Source organism: Nymphalis io, chromosome 21, assembly GCF_905147045.1.
Source record: "Nymphalis io chromosome 21, ilAglIoxx1.1, whole genome shotgun sequence".
Taxonomy (NCBI): Eukaryota; Metazoa; Arthropoda; class Insecta; order Lepidoptera; family Nymphalidae; genus Nymphalis; species Nymphalis io.
The window spans coordinates 722171-746408 of record NC_065908.1 but is presented as its reverse complement, the minus strand read 5'-3'; the positions used below and the strand labels follow the sequence as shown (position 1 = coordinate 746408).

The 24238-nt window shown below is 30.4% G+C and overlaps 1 protein-coding gene across 1 annotated transcript in view; it reads left to right on the top strand.

The window, feature by feature from the left end:
* The first annotated feature begins 2075 nt into the window (after nt 1-2075).
* LOC126776723 (allatostatin-A) overlaps nt 2076-24238 on the top strand; it is a 55818-nt gene continuing 33655 nt past the window's right edge. Inside the window, exon 1 of the mRNA XM_050499415.1 lies at nt 2076-2136. The gene's annotated coding sequence lies outside the window, so the exon portion shown is untranslated. The remainder of the gene's footprint in view (nt 2137-24238) is intronic.

Genomic DNA, 24238 nt, shown 5'->3' with positions numbered 1-24238 from the left:
CATATTGTGTATATGTGTGTAAATTACTAAAATACTATAATTTTTACAAGCATTTAACTATTTATCTTGCGATGTTTGTTAGTTTGTTTAGAACAAACCTTGCAAGCTGGATTAGAACCACTTCTTTTTTTCCTACTGAATTGAAATTTCATGCGTAGATTCCGATAAGAATGAATTTTTATAGTAAGCATGAACTGACTTTTCACCCAGATTTAGCTCCAGATAAAGAAACCGTCGAAGCTCAACAGCATTAAAACGAGTATTTAGTTTGTTTGTATTAGTCCCGGCCGCTGAATTTCATTACCGAATATTGCATCAGAAATCTAAATTCCTCGCACAACTACTCTGCGGGAACCTGCAAACTCCGGTGTTGCAGGTGCCCATGATAGTGGTAGTCACTTTCCATAAGTGAGCCTCCTGTTCGTTTACCCCCTCTTACACAATATAATATATATATATATATATTTACATTATATCATCACATTCATACAATATTATAAAAAATGAAGTGAGAATAAAGCATTTATTAATTAAATTTATCAATCTTTAGTTATATTTCTCAAAAAGATTTATTTAAAACAAGATTTTTAATATTATCAGCCATCATGAGGACTTATAACGATAATTGATTTTCAATATAAGCAGCCCAAGGGCCTAAATATTATTAGGATGACCTGTCTCCGTGATTTTGTGGTTTTAAAAAGCTGTTAGTCCTTATACTTACTTATTCATAGACAAAGTATAACCTACTACCGAATCAAAAAAGCATCAGAATTGAGACGAACCTGAGAAAGAAATTGTCAGGCTGTTAATTGTTATTTTAATTTTAAAGTTTACTTTGTTTACTAATATTATGCATACGAAAGTCAAGTGAGATTGTTTATTTATATGTTTGTTATATTTTCACGTCTCAACTCAACCAATCATCATGAAATATTCCATACACGTTATCGGGGGTACAGAAAAGGACAATGTGTGGGCGGAAACTATATGTTAAAATAATAATAATATATTAAAATTTAATTTGATTAATTAATATTTTAAAAAACGAAAGCCGAGATGGCCTAGTGGTTAGAACGCGTGAATCTTAACCGACGATCGTAGGTTCAAACCCGGGCAAGCACCACTGAATTTTCATGTGCTTAATTTGTGATTATAATTCATCTCGTGCTTGAAGCTGAAGGAAAAGATCGTGAGGAAACCTGCATGTATCTTATTTCATTAATATTATGCCACATGTGTATTCTACCAACCCGCATTAGAGCAGCGTGGTGGAATAAGCTCCAAAACTTCTCCTCAAAAGGGAGAGGAGGCCTTAGCCCAGCAGTGGGACATTAACAGGCTGTCACTGTACTGTATATTAAAATTAAAATTATTGAATACATAATGCGACTAAAATTATTTGTAATGAATCCAAATTAATTAATAATAATATTTAATAGAATAAAAATGAACTTCAACATAGCTAAGGGTATTAAATTAAACTAAATAGGAAAATGTTGTTGGTTAGTTTTCTTTAGAAATTAAAATGGTTACTAAAAATCTACAAAATGCTTAAGTATCTATGGTTATAAAATAATAGTTTTTGTAACGTTCGCTCGGAAAGCGCTCAGACAGATATTTTTTCACCGGTTAAAAATAAAAAATAAAAATGTAGACGTTGGCCAAATTTATTTTATCAGTTTTTATTTGTCTTTCTTTAAATTTAAAACTCTTTTAGATTCAGAATAAATAAAAAAAATTAAATATTGTAAATCGAACTTCAAACGAGTATTATAAATGGTAATATCTATATACAGAAACATATACAAGTTTCTAGAATGTTATTTTTTTTATTTGAGTTAAAAAACTTAAAATTCTATCGTAGTGCCACCAAATCTAAGCCATCAGAGGATTCTCAAAAGCACAAAAATATCAGAATCGATGATTCGATCAAAATATCATACATGTTTTAAATGTTGCGGGCAAAGTTTGTACCTCGATAAACTCATTCAGTTCAACAAGTAAGGCGGATCAGCCCCCGCCTATGGGTGGCGCCTATAAAAGAGAACTCCGCTTTGAGTTCCCAGTTAGTCACGAACGGGAGGCTATGCTACACTGAAAGTTCAACGCAACGTGTACAAGAACTTTGAACAAGTAAGTATTTATTTTACTTTTAAAAATATTTTACTTTTTTAAATAACAGGAATTAATTACAGTGTAAATTTATCTTTAATATTACTGCTATTACTCTATATTATTTTTTATTAAATTAATAAAATATCATATTAATTGTGAGCTTATGAAAATGAGGAAGATAAATAAAAGATTACAAAAAATATAATAATATAATTTCATAATTAAAAATATATTTTTTTATTAAAATATTTTTAAACGTAGAATTAAAAAGCATATTTTTTTACTCCCAAGTAAATTTAAGCATTTCTTTTATAAGCTAAATTAATCAAGCATTAAGCCTTTATAACAGAAACTGTTAAAAAAGTTTATTCATCATTATTAAAACAGTTCTAATTAACTAATGAACTTCGTTACTATCTTGAAAAATAATTTTCATGTTATAACTTCATAAGCCTACTCTAGTTTGCCTACAGGCTTATCTATTTAATAAAAGTTATATTTTTATTTTAAATTTCATTCTATGTTATAATCCTTGTACTACACCGTAGCTCTTTCGTAGCAGTTCTTAAACGACGCCAAAAAATATTATAAAAAATGTATAATTTATTATGTTTTAAAATTTATTAAGCGGTTAACTATGTTTTACTATTTCAAAAATTCCGTGAAATCACTGAATTCGTAGCAACTACGTAGCGGTTGTTCTACGTCGTTAACTTAAAGTCAAAGGCGATGCCTTTGACTTTATAAATGTAATTTTTGATCGTATGCCTTTTTGGTATTTAACTTTAAATATGATTAATTAATAAAAATAATCAAGATGACAATTTTACTCCTTACTATATTTCATTTTACGAAATCGAACATATACAAGATATTTAAATCTAGAAACAGAATTTTAGATGTAAATACTAATTAAATAGATAATTAACTAATTAAAAAAATTTATAACAACATATGAAATTATTTATTACTCTACGCTAGATGAGATTTTGTTTGCAATTTGCAATTACAATTCTTACCTACTTATGTGTAAAACAAATGATTGTTACAATAATACAAGCTAATATTATTCTCAATGATTATACTGACGTAAGTAGGAACTAAAAGTAACAATTGTTCTCTGATAAAAAATGTATTAGCATTTAAATGAATTTAGACAAGATAGCTCTTAGGTTAATTGAAAATAAATTTCGCTTTTATAGTATGTGTAGGAGTTTACATAAAAACAGATTCCTGTCTGGTTTTCATTTGTATAAAATTATCGAGTTTAACTCTAAAATAATATGTAGACATCCAAATTTAAACCGCAATTAAGCAATAAATATTGAGTGTTTGAGTTATTTTAAATGCCATTTAGTTATAACACGATTACACGATTGCTATAAAAAATATTTTAAAAAAATTACCTCTTTTCAGTAAATTGTAATTAATATATAGCCGACCAATAAAATTAATGTTCGATTGTTAATTTTTTTTCGTTTTAGACGACGATAACGTCACCACAACACAAAGGTTATATATTATCATACCATTGTTTCATACGTTTGCCACATTGATTTACTTTTATAATTATAGCTGCTTTCCTCACACATCCTATAATTCAATAAATAGATCATTTAATTTGAAAAAAAAAATCATTATATTAGTTTTGTATTCGTTTCTTAGATAATCGCGTTCAACCATTTAAAATCACTATATTTTCAATATAATCAAAAACTATCGTCAGTAATATACCTTTTTTAAATAGACTCTCTCGTGCGCTTTTGAATATAGAACACTATCACCGGTTCGGAATGTAGTTATTATGTAGTAATGTAGTTATATTTTTTCAGTATTATACTGAAAAAAATCACATATATGAAATAATTGTTTACAATTAAATTTATTTACTCTTACAGTATAATATGTTCATGTTTTATAATTACAAACACTAATTAAGCACATGAAAAACTGTTGTTACTTACCCGAATTTGAACCCGCTAATTTCAGTTAAGATTCACATTTTCTTGCCAGTGCGCCATGTCGGTTAAAAATATATAAATATTTAGTATTGCTTATTTTACACTATATCGATCCATCTGAAACGGCTTTTATACAGTCATAGTTTCGAAAATGTTGACACTTTTGGAACTTTAAGTGGTAAAGCTCAGTGTGAGTTAGATTACATGTTCTTAAATAACCGAACGTCTCTTGTACAAAATATCTCGTCTATTTCGTCTAACGACCGCGGGTTTGAATTAGAAAACTTTTAACAGATGTAATTAGATTTTAAAATACCTAATGTAATACTTAAATATATTGTTCGCTTGTATATTTTTAAAAAAACCACATGCTTTAAATAAGATAGAAATAATTTTTGATGCGACAAAACGTTTCACTCAAATATTATGTACACAAAACATGCACTCAAATCAATATCAAATATAACCTTGAAATTTTACCATCGTTTCAAAGTTTTTAAGTACTTAAAAATCCATCAAATTATGTAACAAATCCTGACAGGATGGCGTCATTATATCACGCTACGTTTTCAAATATATTACAAACATGCTTACGAATATCACATAATTAAAACCGATGACAATGAACCGTTCCGAAACTTTAGGATTTTGCGTATTGTATTAATTGCTTTTACGAGTTACTTTTAAACGGGAATTGTAATAAATTGACATCAAAACGAAACGCGAACAGACAACGAATTTAATCACGTATATTCTTGTCTTATAACAGGAATGAGATTTTATTACAGCTGTAAATAAACTTTCATAACGATATCTTTTACATACGCTGAGCTCATAATTTGTATTAAAATTATCAATCGTAATAATAAGACAGAGAAAGCGTTGAATTACTAAAATATAACAATATTACATTCTCACCGCTGCCAGACCTTACCGCTCTACGCCCGTGGGTCGAATCGTGATGTTATATTGTCCATCTGTCTCAATAAATGGTCTATATCTAATATCAAGCTTGAAAAGATTCTTTGAAATTGGACTGATAAATCCTGAGATTAACGCGATCAAAAAAGTCTTCTTTATAATATTATATAAATATGTTAAAATAGATTTATATATTCTTTATGAGAAAAAAATCTAAAAATATATTATTTGTTTATTTTTTAGTTCATAAAATTATATATTAAATTTTTAAATTTAAATCGTAACTTTCAGCTTTATTAATCTGTTTTTGAACACTATGAAGTAGCCGCCATGTTATTACGTCATACGGCTGTGTAAGCTAAACAGTCTCAACTGTCAATTTATCATATATAGGCTTATTATTTTTAAAAATTCCGTATTCAAAAACGGGCAAGTATCACTGAATTTTAAAGTACTCAATTTGTGTTAAAAAAATGCTCGGATTGCATGATAATCTTAATATAATATTAAGTAATTTATATTAAATTTTAAAATTTAATTCAAAATTTACAGCTTTTTTAATCTGTTTTTGAACACTATGAAATAGCCGCCGTGTTATTACGTCATACGGCTGTGTAAGCTAAACAGTCTCAACTGTCAATTGATCATATATAGGCTTTTTATTTTCGTAACAAACGTAACATTTTCTTACAGAGCCAACTGACATGACCGTTTTCTTCAAATTACGCGCGAAATTTGAAAATATCGATTGAATAAAAATTTCATTTTTAGTGGTTTATTGGCACTATAGAAGCTAATTGAGACACTTTTCAATAATGTTATACTCTATTGTTAATTTGAATATCATACTATTTATTTATACTTAGGATAAATGTATCAAACTCAATATTAACATTGAAAAGTTGGCGGACACCATTAAAGCCGATCGCGATAATTTTTTACTGCTGATAATAAAATACGACCCTCCACTTTACGTTCAAGGTGTTCAATAATAAATTCTATAATTTATTGCTCTGCAAATATAATCTTAGCTCAAATTACATTCAAGGGACAATAATTAGCATTAACTTTTTGTTCTGCCTATCAACAATATAAGCAATGAGTTTAATTGCTTAACGGTTACCCCAAATTTAGTTTAAAAAAACTACAGTGAAGTTAACCTGATAATAGGGCACACCCGTCTTTGTGGATACGAACCATTTATTAATTATATTATACCGTCAAACAATATGTATTATATTGTCGTGTTCTGGTTTGAAGGGTGAGTGATCTAACGTACTTAGTGTACTAACAGGCGCACGGAATATAACGTCTTAAATATCTTTGACAATTCAAGGATGATTTATTCTAGACGATTCATCGTAGATGCATTGATGCAGCTCAGAGGTTCCGATGAAAGAGAATCTAGATTAAAAATTGCCAATCCAAAAACGGGCAAGTATCACTCAATTTTAAAGTACTCAATTTATGTTTAAAAAATGCACAGATTGCATGATAATTTTAATATTATATTAAATTATCAAAAAATAAATAAGCAAAAAAAAAATGTCTACCTATTTGAACCACATAAATATTTTTAAATACAAATAATGTAACATAAAATTATGTACAATAAATCGAATGTACTTTTGAAATAAAACAGTTGTAAATTATTTTTAAACGCCGTAAATTATTCAAGTAATTTAATTAATAGAGTAAATAGCACGTAAGTCAACAAGAATGTTACTAGCATTAAAATCACTTAGATTATTAAAAAAACTTACATAGATTATTAAGCCGATTAGTGGCAGGTTTTCGGAGTATACAATTCTGACAGTTAAAGCGAGTAATTGACTGAAGTGTTGCATTTTAATTTAAATACGATTGTATTTATTTTAAATATTTAAATTAGTGGTAAGGAGTTTCTGAACGGTTCTCGATGTAATCTACAGTTTGAACCATGTAATTTAATACTGTAAAGTACTTGAAGAAAAAAATCAAAATACCCCTGTGTTAATTTTTTTTCCCTACACGATATATTCATAAACCGATACACGATATTGATTATAATAATTATAACTTTAGTGTACATACATCTACAATAATTTATTAATTAGTATTTTATAATATGACTATACATATATTATCTGTGAATTTATTCATCTGTCATTTCGGATGACACATCGCGAAACGCGGGAAAACAGAATATATATATATATATATATATATTCATATCTTATATATATTCATGAAGATTGTATGTGCATAGCAAGCTGATATATAAAATATGATATATATTATTTAATTTTCAATACGACTTCAGATAAAGTACGATTAAAGGGTGAACATTACAATAACAATGAAATGATCCTTTTATAGTTATAATAATGGCATACAATTCAAAGCATATTTCTTATACAGTGTAGTAATACAATACTTTAATATTAATAATAATAAAAAAAAGAAAAGAGCGTACTCATTCCTAAAAGGCCGACAATGCACCTGCAAGCCGATATTGCAGGTGTCCATGGGCGGTGGAAGTCACTTTCCATCAAGTGAGCCAGTAGACCTTTTGCCACCCTCTACAATTAATATATAATTGTTTAATTGCATTAAAAATTAAATACATTTATACAACATTGTTAATTCATATATAATTAGTCAGCAACAGCACGATACGCAATTATTATTTCATAAAATTAATTATCATAATCAACTTTGCCTATTGATCACTGCTACTCATTTATGACCGGAATATAGGAAATATTTACGAATCTTTATTGTAATCGTTGTAATCTAATTCGCAAAGAATCGTTTTCGGGTTACTAGTAACAAAACACAAAGACCGCTTATACATACGTGCATAGTGTCTACGAAGAGCAAAAAATAATGCGTTATTTTTTTTTAATTGTTAAGTAAGTTTTAGATTTACTTAAATTATAAAAATGCTTTTTTTTAATGTTATTTAAATGAAATTACTTATTATTGAAAAATAAATCAATTAAAATTGATCAAGAACATTACAGTAAGTAAGTAACAGCCTGCGAATGTCCCACTGTTGAAGTAAAGCTTCCTGTCCCTTTTTGAGGTGAAGGTTTTTGGTTTGGAGCTCATGATTGGAGAATGTGGCATAATTTCAATGAAATTAGACACATGCAGGTTTCCTCACAAAGTTTTCCTTCACCGTCAAGCAGGAGATGAATTATAATCACAAATTAAGCACATGAAAATTCAGTGGTGCTTGCCCGGGTTTGAATCCACGATCATCGGTTAAGATTCACGCGTTCTAACCACTGGGCCATCTCAAATATGTCAAAATCATTAAAATAGGTAATTTACACATATTCCAAGTATTGCTATTCTATATACATACATGTATATAAATATATTTCAAGTAAGATTCTCTCACGTTACCTTAAACAGTTTATTGCTGATGCAATTTTTACATTTGGAATAGTTTGAAGTTAAGTAAAACTGAATTCTGCAACCGCATTTTCTATTTCTTGAGAAAAATAACCTTTCAGCCATTAAGTTGGTCTGTCTGTCCATTCGTTTCATTTATAACTGTAGTTTAAACTAGTATAGATATTTTACGTTATATTGAAACATGTTCTTCGTTAGCCAAAACTCTTTAAGTAATTCATCAAGTACACCCCTTTTAAATATTACTAAAATTAAAATTAAAGCACTTTTATGTTATGTTTATAAGTTATGTTTACTCATGCATAAAAGTTTTTTTTTATCAATTTTATCTCGTTAGTTTATTTTCAATCAAAATGAAGCTACAAGAATCGATTCAATAAAAGATTGTTATCTTTTATTATGTTTACTTGTACAGTCATTTTTATAATATATAAAAAAAAAAAACACGCCGTCTAAAAGATCGTGCTGTGGCATTGTACCCAAGACGCTGGCAATATTGCCTCTCTATTTATTTCTCTTTATTTTATATATTTATATTTCTTTTTTGTTGAACAATAAATCTATCAACGTTTAAAAATCGTATCGTATAAAACTGCTATCAGATATTTTAACTTTCAACGAGACTTCAGGCGCAAGCCGTCTGCTTTACGTGTTATCCAGTGGTGCTTATAGAGATTTGATCTCAAGCAATTTGAAGTATTGTAGTTCTTTCACAATATTAAACGAGACTACATTTATAAAAGAAAATAGTTTAACATGTGAAACTTATTATATTATTAAAGAAAATAGTTTAACATGTTTAACATGTGAAAAAAGAAAATAGTTTAGCTTGTGCATATTATATATAAATTTTCATAAAACTTCAATTCAATACATCTATACGTTTCTTTATGAAAATTCCTTAATATTTCAAACATCCCTGTTTCCTTTAGAGTGAACGTCAAAAAGCGTTAGGCATAGAGGTTATTTTTGCATATCTAAGGATAATAAAATTTCCTTAAAAGCAATGAAATACTTACAGAATTTTCAACCGAATATAGCATAAAATGTACAAATTGTTTATAGTGATTAACATTTGGTATGGTTTCATGATTTGGTCAAAGTCGAATTCATCTCATGTCGTACCTACGTCGTGACACGTATTTACTTACTTACCGAGGAGACCAGGAAACCCAGGACCCATAATAAGTCGAGATGGCCCAGTGGTAAGAACGAGTGAATCTTAACCGATGAACGTGGGTTCAAACCACTTTGATTAACTTTTGCTTTTCGGTGAAGGAGAACATCGTGAGGAAATCTGCATGTGTCTAATTTCATCGAAATTCTGCCACATTTGTATTCCACCAACCCGCATTGGAGTAGCTTGGTGGAATAAGCTCCAAATCTTCTCCTCAAAAAGGGAGAAGAGGCTTTAGCCCAGCATTGGGACATTTACAGTCTGTTACTTACTGTGGTTTCGTGTTTTATCTATGTTAAGTTATATCTTCGAATCATTGCTTCGAAATTCGAAATTCATTTCGAAGATATTTGTGAAATATTTTACATACTTTAAGGATTGTTATGTATTTTATTTAAGATAAAAAGTAACTACTCCTCTCTGTCTTGTCGGTTTTTTTCGAAATCTGCATATCAAACTTATGGTTCAACATTCAATTGAATAATATAACATGTGGATTCAAGTGCTTATGAGGCTACGAATAAATAATATTTTGATATAAACGTGGCAATGTATATTAATCTGTCTGTTTCGCTTTCACGAAACGCTGAACCGATATTGATGCTATTTTATGAAGGACTAGCTGACTAGCGTGCCAACGAAGTGGGTACGGGGCCCACTTCGTTGGGCGGTAAACATTTTCACTTGTGATCGATTGGCCGAACATTAGTAAAATTGTCGCGCGTATTTGACATTTTAAATTATCTCTTAAACTATGCAACCGAAAAACAAACTGTAAAAAATGAATTATTTAAATAAAATTTGAAAATGAAAAAAACCGTCTAATAGAAATATCACTCAACATTACGACACGGTCGCGGTTCCATACCTATGTCGTATTATCTTTTTAACTATTGGTCCAAATATATGCAGTAAAAGAGAAGTCTTTTTTTTAAACACTTGAGACAATTAGCTTACTTATTTTGACAAGAATTCAAAATTGTTGATAATATGACTAATAAACATGACCTAATGATTTAAATTATTTTTTTAATATAAAAAACTACTTTTTGTGACTTAAATATAAAAGTTAGACATATGCTATTGCTGACTTTTTTGTAGGCATTATCAAGCTCTACAACTTTTCTTTAGAACTCGTTCATATATCTCTCATCGTTAAGGCCGTGTTCGTAAGAAACGTTTTAGTTCGACCGTTTTTTCTCCGAGTTACTTTGCAAATCCCACTATTACGAAAAAGTCTTTTCATTTTTCGGGTTAATCTATAACCTATGATACAAATGATGCGGCTTTCTATTGCTAAAGTAATTTTGAAAATCGGTTAAGTTGATCCAGAGATTACCCCACACAACCTCACTAACTTTACCTCTTTATACAATATTAGTATAAATATAGAATAACTCCCTCCCTCCAATGCCAACATCCCTTACTTAACATGTGGGTGAAACCGCGGGCGAACATTAGTAAATAATAAAACCAGACCACAACAGTCGGCTTTATTGGAACCAATATCAAATATTTTAATCCGCTTATGTTAAGCTACACACGTAATCGTGACGCGTACCTTTGAATCGTAAATTCTCTACTCTTAATAATCCAGGATCGGGAATCAGTAAAAATTGTTAAATTATAATATTATAGCGATTTGAACTTTTATTATAAAAAAATATGGTCGGCTAAATCGTCTGTGTTGCTAAGTGACTGGTCGTTAGTAAGGCTCAATCTAGGGTGCAAAGTGGAGGGGATGTGCGAGTTTGAAAATAGACTGTCCATGCGATTACACATATTTGGACATCCTACTTTCTCCTGCGCTAGGCTAATCTATGAAAATTTCCGCTTGGGGTGAAATTAAGCAGACGAACATTTTTTGACTTAATATATCGTAGGAAGGCGTTGAAATCTGCAAACATAACTTGTTCGTAGGTTTTGTGCAAACCTGTCTGGGTAGATAACAGCTACATATTATAAATTCTACCGCCAAACAGAAATACTTAGTATAGTTGGTTGGACTTACTTCCTAAAGTTGGTAGCGCATTGGCGATTTATATAATGGTTAATATTTCTTACAGCACCTATGTGTATGGGCGGTGGTGACCACATAACGTCAGTTGGCCCATTTGCCCACTACCTATATATTTAAATTTTCATGTGCTTAATTTCTGTTTATAATTCATCTCGTGCTTTTCGGTGAAGGAAAACATCGTGAGGAAAACTGCATGTGTCTAATTTCATCGAAATTCTGCCACATGTGTATTCCACCAACCCGCATTGGAGCAGCGTGGTGGAATAAGCTCCAAACCTTCTCCTCAAAAACGGAGAGGAGGCCTTAGCCCAGCAGTGGGACATTTACAGGCTGTTACTACTACTACTATATATTTTATAAAAAAGTCCTCCTTTTGTCCTTTATATGTTTATATCTACAATTTTATTTAATGTGACTAAATGCATAGCTTTTAACTTTTTATTGAATATTAATAATTTTCTGTTCAGGATAATAAAACAGTTTCAAGGAGTTAATTAAAAAATATTCACAATACATGTAAGGGAAGCTTTGAACAAATTTTATTGGAATGTTCTTCAATATTAATATGCTTCTATATGTATATTAAAATGTCGACTGCTGCAGATCCCGAGGTTGGGGAACTTTTGGCTTATCTTTCAATAATAAATAGCCTGAAGTTTGGAAATTGGAGTTTGTACTTCCATGCCTAGAAAAGCACGTAAAAATTTCTTCGTTTAAACTCTCTCCGGTCGGATTGTCGTCCGATATTAATGAGAGAATTCAGGTTTCTATATTTGCGCACACACCTGATCACTATAATTACTCGTGCGTGGTGGACTAGTGACTGAAATCGTTTAAGAGGATATTCTTTTTCATCAGATGTCACCTACACTACAATTGCACAACCAACCATAGAAGTCGATTAACGTAAATGTATTTAGCTTCATAAAACAAGAAACGACACGTTATTATTTACACACTTATATATATCCAATACACAATCTGTGTATAATCTTATATATCCAACACACAATCTGTCATACAGTTTTATAGCATTGGAACCCAAAGCTTCAATGTTATATAACTCTTAAGAGAATTAAAGTATTAATATTATTATCTCCAACGATAACAAATTCCACCAAAATATTTAGAGAATACGATTTAAAGCCGTAGTTAGTAAGACGTTCAAAGTAAATGTAAAAACTGAACCCACTTAACTAAGCACAACAACTGTCGTTAAGCGGTCGCAAGAAGCAAATCACTTCGGCTAAAACTTTAGAGACCTAGTAAAAAGTAAAATACGACAGTGTTTACTTCTTACCGAATTTCGGATTAGCCAATCTCAGACCGTAGCCCTTTTTTCTTGAAATATTATAAATCAGATATGTGTGCGCAAACATATGTGTATGCCTTTTAATAATGTCAAGTGTTATTGTATACTAACTGCGTTTTTATTTCCTGTGTTTTTGTGTTGACAAAATCTAATTGATTTTTATGGACTCGATCCAGTGTTTGATCCCCGGACATCGGGTTTTATAAGCTTAGCTTAGCTTAGCTTTACATATCAATTATAGTTGAAACAAAATGAGAAATGTTTTTGTATGTAAAGTAACCTGTAAATGGGCAAATGCTTGAAGAGAAGGTTTGGAGATTATTCCACCTCACTACTCGAATGTAGTTTGGTGAATACACTTATAACAGAATATTATTAAACACAGTCAGGCAACCTCACGATATTTTCCTTCGCCATCAAACGAAACATATAATAACCTCAAATATTTTCATGTGCTTACATGAAAAAACATTTGTTCTACCCTGGTTTTGAATCGGCAATCTTCGATTTAGATTCACAAGTGTTAGCCACTGGTTCATCTCATCTCATTTATGTTTATTTTTGTAAATATGTTTAATTAAACACCTACCTTTCTACAACAAAATGTAAAATTGTTACAAAAAATTCTATATTAACAGTGTTCATTTTTTCTTTACTTGTAAAATACGAGTGGAATATAAATTCTAGCCTTTGTGTGGCATTTTAAAGCTAGTCAGCTTTGTGTGTTGAGTATATAGAGACAAATAAGCTTGCGTTTCGTTTCACTAGAACCTGAGAATGAATATTCAAAGGTTTGACCAATTCTTGTTAGAAAAATATATAAAACTTACCTCTCACCTAAATAATAATTTAGACGACTTTAGTTAATTTCATTATATAATTATATTTTATTATCATACAATATTTTTTTGTATGTAATAGTAATATATTATTTTTAAATATTTAATGTGTACATATTTGTATGTAAGTTTATGGCTACACCACCTACCCAGGTTATGTTTTTTAAATCTCTCTCAGACTGGAAGGGATTGCTAATTAGCCATAAGCCCGCTCATTGTACAACACATTATTTTTGAAACCTAATAATTTTCTGTATAATATGTGTATAGTGTTTTCTGTATAATATGTTTATAGTGTAAAATAAAGTAATCAATTTATTATATTTATTTATTTAATTAACACAAATGTATATTCATTTGTGAAATCTTGCGTCTGTATTTTTACATACATTCCGATTTTATATGATATATTTAAACATTAAGTCTGTTTTCAATTATGAAAGATAATTTCTTATTAATATTAATGAAGCTAACATTCAATACGATTCCACACGATCAACATATGTACACTAATTTACATTAATTTTGATTGTTTTTAATTACCATATGTGAACATTGTATATATATATATTATTTATTTATACAAACGAATATGATCATTTACTATTAAATATGTTACTTGTCCATGTACTTTACTAAACTTTTTTTATCGATACACGAATTTTCCTATATCTTATAATTGTGAAGTGTTTTGTATTTTGCTTTTTTCATTATTTTTTAGTAATACTGGATGTTTCCGTTTTATAAAATCACTAATATTCATATTTACGTCCAGTTAAGCTTGTGTCAGGAGTGGGGACAATGCACGGTAGCATGCGCAAGCGATCCCGTGGCGCTCCTCGTTAGGACGGATAGGGTACCGCTGGTTTTTTAGTGGGTATTCCGATGTTTGGGGCTCACTTGGCGCATTGGACACCGGCGAGCCCCACATACGTTTCCCCCACTGTTCCCGTGGGGGAAACGCGTGATGCGTTTTTCCAGCGATAAAAAAAAGGAGTTGGGACAATACCTCCAGAAGTCAAGGTCGAACCTGTGACGAAAATATTTAAATTTTAGATTAGTTAAACTAGTAGAATCCGGTCAAATATTCATAACATAAATACAAACTTTTTTTTCAATACATACTGCCAATTCTTTATTTTTTTTTCTTTAGAATGAAGTGGCCAGTGTCTTGCTGTCACCTTGTAAAATAACTTTGTGGACAAAAAACAATATAATATGATGTTTAATTTTATTTATGTATGTCTTCATGTAATAGTAGTAGGTTCCATCTTATTTAAATGCACGTATGCTGTGATAGTAATAAATACTCAATGCACTTATTGATGTTAAAATACAAATTTAATAACACATTATTTTTAAACGAACGCTGTCGACACAAACGGGTTCCTTGAATGCAATACACGACGGTATTTCAATTATGATAAATTTTACATAAACAACTCCCCTAATTTCTGCGACCCGCGGTTTATCGCGACTGTGAGTAATTCTATTTCCATTATTTAGCACGGTATTATCAGTATTATAACATTGTGAGCGGAATTCGGAATTCTGTGGCTACCTCGCTTTGGTTACAAACTTTGGAATATGTGCATATTCATTTTTTATTAATTTACTAGTACGCGCCGGTAGAATAGTATTTAGAAGGGTATACATAGAAAATTTATCTTGTAATACATTATTACAAATAATAATAATCGTACAAATAAAATAATTTTAATATAAATAAATCTACTGGTTTACGCAGCGAATGTTAGTAAAGCTCCCAGTCAGCATGTTTTTTTCCGACATCAGACATATTTTTTATTTATTTTTTATTATAATTGGGAAATATACAGTAAACACCACATACATTATACAACAATTAACCCGTTCACACACCAATCAAGTTTATATTTAAAACTAATTCATGAATGGCAGTAAACAAGCAATTGAGTAAATTATAAATAATAATTATGAAGATTCAAACAGTTAACAAGCAGCAAAACAATAATATACATAATAAAAATATAAAACAATGACTAAATTGACAAATGCACACTATCTTTCTTTTTAAATGTATTGAGCGTACGAGTATATAGTTCTGAACTTTATGTTTATCTCCAAAATTATAGATGGGAACAACGTATGATCTCTTCCATATGTCCGGAATTTCACCACTACGTAAATATTTCAGCCTTCTGCATGAATCACTCCGTTCATTTCATGAAAATCAGTTCGGTAGTTCTTGAAATTGTCGTGTTCAGACAAACATACAGGCGGACTTTAATTTATAATATTTATGTATGAAAAATTCGTATTTTTTCATAATTTAATAATATTTTTATTTATTTATTTATTTGCTTTTATATTTACTCATTAAAGGTAGACGGACTCTGGCTCTATCTTATTATTTTATATATTTTTTAATTTAAAATCATAATAGCAATGCCATTTTTTAGCAATTACTAATATTCATACTTACCCCTCTCATTAAGCATACAGCTTGTGTTAGGATTGAGGACGACACTAGCCCAATGATCGAACCTACGAACTGCGACTTTTACATTGCTACACAGTCAACTAATGTATTATTGACGCTTAAATATAATATCTATAATAACAATGAGATCATTTAAAGACAACATAGTTATTCGTCAAGTAAATATCCAGGCTTTCATTAAAATGATTGATCATTTAACTTCGTTTACAATATCATAATTTTATTTTAATACATTTTATATCCAATATAAAGTGAGCCGGACCATTAAGACCGAATTCTCAAATACAGATTCGTATTTTGAAACTCGAAACAAATTATATCGACTTCAAATGTCAAATCTTTGAACAATTATTGAGCTTTTGTGTGAAGTGTTACTAATATGCATTTTACATGTTGATGTGACCGATTGATTTCGGTCACGGCGACCAATTTCAACAGATATAAGCCAACTGCGCAGAATATATTATAGTGCACAAGTATATCCACAAACACAGGTGCGGTTACGGTAAACTATTTCTCCGTGTTCAAATGTAGTATGTCAATTGTCATAGCGATCGGTTGAAGGGAATAAAAGTTGATGTGCGCAGCGCCATCTACTGGCGATTCACTGTCACAAAGTGAATATTACAAAAACTACTGATCTACCTACATTTATTTTTATTCATATAGATATATTTCATATATAACAAAGTATAAAACACTATGGAACTAGTATAAAAGAACACTAGATTCCACCCGCGGCTACGTCTGTGTGTGGCGTGACGTTAGGTAGCCAAAAGAGTAACAAACAAACAAACTTACTTTTTCGTTTAATATATAATATAGTAATAATAAGAATAACATTCACAATATTAACTTTAAAATTTTATATGTATAAGTATTAGTAACTATCCAATCTGTATTTCTATTAATGAAAGCATATTAATAATAATAATCTAAACTGTTTGATATTGACAATGTTTGTATTTGTACATTATATCAAACGTGATATCGGAAAAGCAAACAATAAAAGACATTTTTCATTCTATTTACTCCATCCAAATAACTAGAAATAAAATAATAGAACGTCAAACACACCGAGTCAGAAATACGATTTGTCAAATAAATAAATGAACAATGACATGAAACGATTGTTTTAAACTATAATTTATGTAAGAACCACTATCAACGGCCAGTTAATTTTATTCAGCACGATTAATACAGTTACAGCAATACGTAGTTTTGTTGTGTTCCGGTTCGAAGGGTGAGTGAGCCAGTGATATTACATGTACAAGGAACAAAGCAACTTAGTTCCCAAGGCTTGTGGCGTATTGGTAATGTAAAAAATGGTGGTCGTTGTCTTTTTTTTGTTCTGATTTTCAAATTACTTCTTAATACTTTACTATAATTACTTGTTAAATTAACTTGGTCTTGTTAGGTTCACTCCATGTTTCAATATTAAAGTGGAAACTTTGTTGACTTATTTTGTTATCAGATGTTTATGTATTTATATTATGTTGTATGTTTCCCAAAATAAATAAATATTTCTTACGGCACTAATGTCCATGGGCTAATATTATAATAATAGTTACCGCTTACTATTAGATGACCAAATTTCTCCGTAGATCATTTGAAAACGATTACGATTCTAAGGATAAACAATAAGTTTGAAATAATTAAAAAAATAAATTAAATAAGTGTTCGGCTTGCAAAGGTATTTTTCCTGTTATTTATTTTAAATCTGGATCTAAAAAACGGAATTACACAAAAAAAATAGTAAATAAACGACCTATTTTTAAGGAAAGAAAAAGTATTTACATAATGTAAACGAAAAGTATTTAAATGCTGTACAAATACTTTACAGGTTCCGACAACTAATCCTGAGCGTTATCCAAGAAACAGATGTTTGTGTTGCTCGCAATTAAGATATTAAATGAGTTAAGAGATAATTAAGAGATAGAGCAACTAGTCTGATCTGCCTTATCTGAATATTTCTTGTCCACGATCTATTTTTCATTAAAATGATTCTAAATATGAAAACATCTTTGATAAGAGCAGAACTTTTTCTCCTTTTCAAAAATAACTTTAACTGACTAATATATATATATATATATTGAATTGAATCTAATGAAAAGCTACCGGGAAAAGCTACAAGAAGAATCGGGAAGAAACTGCGTAGTTACTTTTTATTTCAAATTAAATATTTATGTCATGTATGGTTCTTTATATAATACACGTGGTCAAGCAGATGGGCCAGCCTATGATCACCAACGCCCGCGCCTTACGGCGCCAATGTATAGACAATGTATATACATTGGCGCCGTAAGAATATTAAACATTCCTTACATTACCAATACGCCACCAACCTTGGGAAGTAAGATGTTATTTTCCTTGTGCCTGTATTTGCACTGGTTCACTTACCATTCCAACTGGAACACAATAATAATACGTATAGCTGTTTTGCGATAGAATATGGTAGGAAGTACCTCCGCAGACGGGCTTGCACAACGCCCTACCACCAAGTAAGTCCATGCCAATATTGTGTATCAAATCATAGAATATAAATGTCATTTTTTTATCCTCTAATTATTCTTGTATTATGTAATATGTTTTTAATTATTTTTAAAATTGTTTTAAAATGAATTAGGAATATAAAAAATATCTGCGGATTTCTATTATTGGAAACGAATATCGCCCCAGGAAGGATGTATTGACTTTGCGGCATCGGAAACTATTTCAAAATCTATGTCAATCCCCGATACGGAAACTAAATATATGCATACAATAAAGATGAACCAACAAACAAGCGTTCACATAATATTAGAGGTAAAATAAAATACATAATAACATATTTACATACACGGAGCCTAGATAGCCCAGTGATTAGAACGCGTGAATCCTAACCGGTGATCGCGAGTGCAAGGCCAGACAGGCACCACTCAATTTGCACGGCCTTAATTTGTGTTTATAATTCATCTCGTGGTAGCAAAGCAGAAAACATCGTAGGGAAACCTACATGTGTCCAAATTCACTGAAAATGTCACAAGTGTATCCACGTATTGGAGCAGCATGGTGGAATTGGCTCCTCAAACAGAGGTCTTTGCCCAACATTGATAAATTATCAGCCCTTAAAGCCTTATTAATGAAAGTGATGCACATTACTCATCTTATATAACATTATTTACGTACGTTTGTGTCTCTGTGTGTGATTATCGTTTTTTTTTTCAAAAATGAATTGAAATATTATTTCAGTTTTAATTTACTTACTTTGTTGCGCAAAAAAAAAATGCACTAAATGTGGTATCTAAATACGAAAAATTCTCTGTAGGCGTCCAATATAATAATAATAATAACAATAATAACATTAAATAAACAATTCAAATAATAATAATTAATAAGTATTTCAGAAGAAAAACTATAAAAACTGTCTAAATATTGACAAAGTCAAACAGAAAATCTACCGTGCAATAAATATACTTGTCACGTTATTATGTAGCCGAGCATCGAGCATCGGTAATATTATTTGTACTTCAATGTAACATGATGGTTTTGAAAATAAATATCGGATTCTAGCCTTTGTACAGTTGACTTTGGATTAATTTTATTTTCTTTCAATATAAACATTCTCATTTTCTTTTATATTATTCGAATGCTTTTAAAATATATCTATTGAAGTAATAATTTATAACTTTTATGCATTTCATTAAGTGATATTTTTTATTTCTATTATTATTATTTAACATTATTCACACACGGCCATCTGATCCCAAATTAAGCAGAGCTCGTGCTATGGAAACCAGACAGCTGATATACTACATATACTACTTTTCTTGAGTAAATACATATTTATATAGATAATTACACCTACTTAGGATAAACAGACATGTTCATGCACCCAAATGTTTTTCCTGGGTAGGCATCTACCAATCACGCCAACCGGCTTTTATTAAATCATTTGTTTTTATAATATTTGAATCATCTTATTTATTTACAAATATATCATAAAGTTTTCTTGGCGGTGAAAAATTTGATAAAAAACAAACATCATATTAGATAATAACAAATAATTTTATACAAATAACATACATTTGTAATAATTTAAAAGTAATAATCATACTATAAAATCCTTGTTTCTTTATAATTATAATATATATAAATCAACGTCGCAATTTCTTCCTTGAAGATTAAATGACGTGGCGTTTTGGTGAAAAATATGTCGTTTTAACGGTTTCTTTCAATGTAATTGATAATGTGTCTGGCTTCTGTTGTAATGAAGATATTGAAGGGGTAAAATGCACGCTCGTCTTCATTACTGACGAATGGCTGTATATTTATTTATTGATAAAACAAAATCCCGCTGTTTCCTTCGCCTGCTCTTCTCAGGTCGGAGGTGCTTATCAATGTCAATAGGCAAGTGTAAAGTTTCTATATTTAATAACAATTTTTAAGTTTGACTTTGATTAATTTTCTTTATTCTACTGTTCTACTAACCAAATAAAAGCTAATACAAATGCATTGTATGCGTCATTAATAGATATAAAGAACATGAAAGGTCTAAAAATTCAGTCCCGTGGTACACCATCATTGAAAATGATATTTTTATATAGGATTTGTGCAAAAGAAACATTTTATTCTATTTTTTTTAATGTTAAAGTGAAAGGCAAACAGACACGACGCTCACCTAATGGAAAGTAACTACCACCGTCTATGTACACCTGCAACACCCGAGAGCTTGCAAGATTGTAGATCTTTCTTGAAGGATTCTACATCATATCGGTTCGGAAAAGTCCCCGGCGAAAACTGGTTTCGCAGTGTTGTGTGAGACAGGAAATGCTTTAAGTTTTTTTAGGTTTGTCCTTTAATATAAACGTTTTATATACTCTCATTTCACTAAAACTCAAGTTAACTTGTAAATTTCACACATCACACGCATAGAAACTTTCAAATAGACTTAGAGTTCTAGGAAATAATTTTGCCTGAATGTGTAAATGTTCTCTTTATTCAAATGGCTCTACCCACGTAACTTACTTTGAACAGAAGTCTGATTTGACATTACATAGCGTTTTCAAACTTTATAGTAAAAGTTGATTCTGTGTGTAAAACTTGCTCTTGTTACTTATTCACACCGATTAAGTACATTTGAGTTAGACTTAAGTTATGATGTTTCTGAGAGCTTACTAACAAATTATGTCGTACTAAAAATAAAAGTTATGTCGATGTGTTTTCTGAACATAAAGCAATTTTTCATAAAATATAACTAAATATTATTAAATTAAAGCCAAAAGGAATGTGATATCGTGTGTATCGGAAGCAGTAAGTTCTGTCGCCGAGCGAGTTCCGCTCTCTTCCGATATCCGTCCACTTTGTGTCTCGACTTATTGTAAATATAAACCTTATTCCCCACTCGGTCACGAGTGAGTGACGTTAAAGTTGTTTTACTTGCATATAAAATTGTTTTAATTTTCCTAATATTTCAATACATTATTATATCGATGATAAAAAACGTGAATTTAGTACAAATATGTATATGCAGAAGTGTGTGCGCAAACACAGGTGGAGAGTGCACCTGTGTTTGCGCACCTCTTCCCTGACTTATAAAATTCGATAGGATGGCAATCCGACACGACCGGAAAGAGTGCAGGCGCAGGACCAACGGTTTTACGTGCTTTCCGAGGCACGGGAGTGTACACACTTCCAACTTCCAGACTCCGGGACGCTACTGAGAATTTTCTGACAAAAAAAGCCAATAACTTGTTATTGGCCCGACCTGGGAATTGAACCCAAGACCTCCAGGTCTGCGGCCTTACATCAAGCCACTAGACCAACGAGGCAGCAATTTGTCTGTACTATAGTAATGTATGGAGATTTCGAAGGCGCTAATCTCGACAGATCAATTTGAAAAAAATATTTCTGTATTAAATAGTCCATTTACTAGAAAAGCTATATGTGATCGATCGATGGGATTGACTTAATAACGTTTAGCGCGGGTTAAATAATAAAACTTTACTAAATACTCTATAGCCCTAGGAACAACTTATTACATGTTTCGATAAAACTAAGGTCGGGTAGCCGTAACGTCGGATATCAATCGTAGACGGTGACGTAGAGTAGAGTAAAATTCTCTATAAATAATGGAAGTGTGTTAATGTGTGTGTGTTTGCTAATGTAATTTTTTTTTGCTTTTAAGCCCTCATATAAGCATGTAATGTCCACATTGAGAAGACTCGATTGTAAATATTTTCAGTTAAATGTATTATCGTATGTCATTGTTGATTGTATAAATGTAGTCAGTTTTGTGGACTAAATAAAAAAAAAGTGAATATCGAACATTTAATAATAAATTATTTTCTTTTTAACTCTTAATTATTAATGTCATATGATTATGACAAAGATTTAAATTATTAAATTAATTCTACCACAATGCTAGCTTTGAATTGTGTATTTACTGCCAAAAACCAACCACGAGTTCGAAAGAAATATTTCATATCTGAGAAGAAAACTAAGCACTAAAAAATTGCGTCATTTTCCATATATACTTCGACTTATAATAAAACGAATAATATTATAAATACTATCGCGAATACAACAGACAATACATGTCCATTGTTTAGCACATAATAATATATACAAATCCCAATATAAACACTCTTTATTCAACTGGGTTTTAATAAGAACTTTGAAGTATCGTACTTGAATCACCGTGACCGTGAATCGTTAACAATAAAATTAGGAATAACATTGGTTTAATAGAAAAATATGAGCTTCACTCCAACATACAAAGATATAAATATAATAGTATAACTGACTGACTTACGTATCAACGCACATGTTGAAATTAACGCACCATAAAAACACAGTTTGTACACGGATTCCTTGTAAGTTACAGATAATAAAACAAAATAAATTTAAAATAATACAAAAAAATAAATTATAAATTCTAGCAAATAAAGAGGCAAACTCTTTTCCAAAAACCAATCAAGCCTTTAAAAATAGATGATAATAATTTAACATTATAGAAATGTTACTTATGCCTAGTATAAAGGGCATACTACTTTTTTTCTGTAATAACAGTGTTGCCAGTAACAGTATATTAACGTCCCACGGGGAAGCTGTAAGACGTAGTCTTCATTTGAAAAGGTTTGGAGCGCATTTCACCAACTACTCCAATTCCGGCTGGTAGATACATTTATAGATTTTTTGAACAAGAATTGAATGTACACTAAAACACCACGTTTTACCGTTGTTAAATAATGACCTTTATTATCACTGTCAAAATGATTAATATCATTCCTCTGATTTTTTTATCAAGTGACTGCCTATAATTGAGGTCTTCATTCAGTCATTCACTCTTCAACAATACAATATCTCCAAATGATTTAATATCAACTATTTTCGTTTCAAGAACCTTAACAATGGCATTCAAATTGATTAATGAAAGCGCTTCAAATAAATTTTGCTTTTTTTGGTAAAAATAATAAAAAAAATTCAATACGACGAATAAGTAAGTTTCGTTTTATTTATAAATTAAAGCTTTTGTATTGATGTTTGCTTCCAAAGTCTATCTTGATGCTACGTCTGTGACGTCGACAGCGCGAGATTTTTTACTCAACTCCTATTTTTATTGCATTTATCCTAACTAATATAAATGCGAAACTTCATTTATTTGTTAAATTGTTACACATTCACGTCTCAAATACTCAACCGATCCATCATGAAAATTTGCATACACGCTGTCAGGGTTTCAGAAAAATAAATAGACGGCTACAGCCGGATACCAATTTTAGTATAATACCGCAAACATACTATTACAGCATATTAATACAAATAGCGATGATGGATACCATTTGACAATAATTTAAAACCCTGTTCTATTTTATTTTATTTTTTAAGGGTCTCCAACAAGAAATACACATGACAAGCTTTAATATAATATGCGAGTCATAAATCTATATGCTGCCTCAGTTACAGGAAACCACAGCATCCATCACATATGACTAAGTAACAGCTATTATAAATAGTAAAATTAA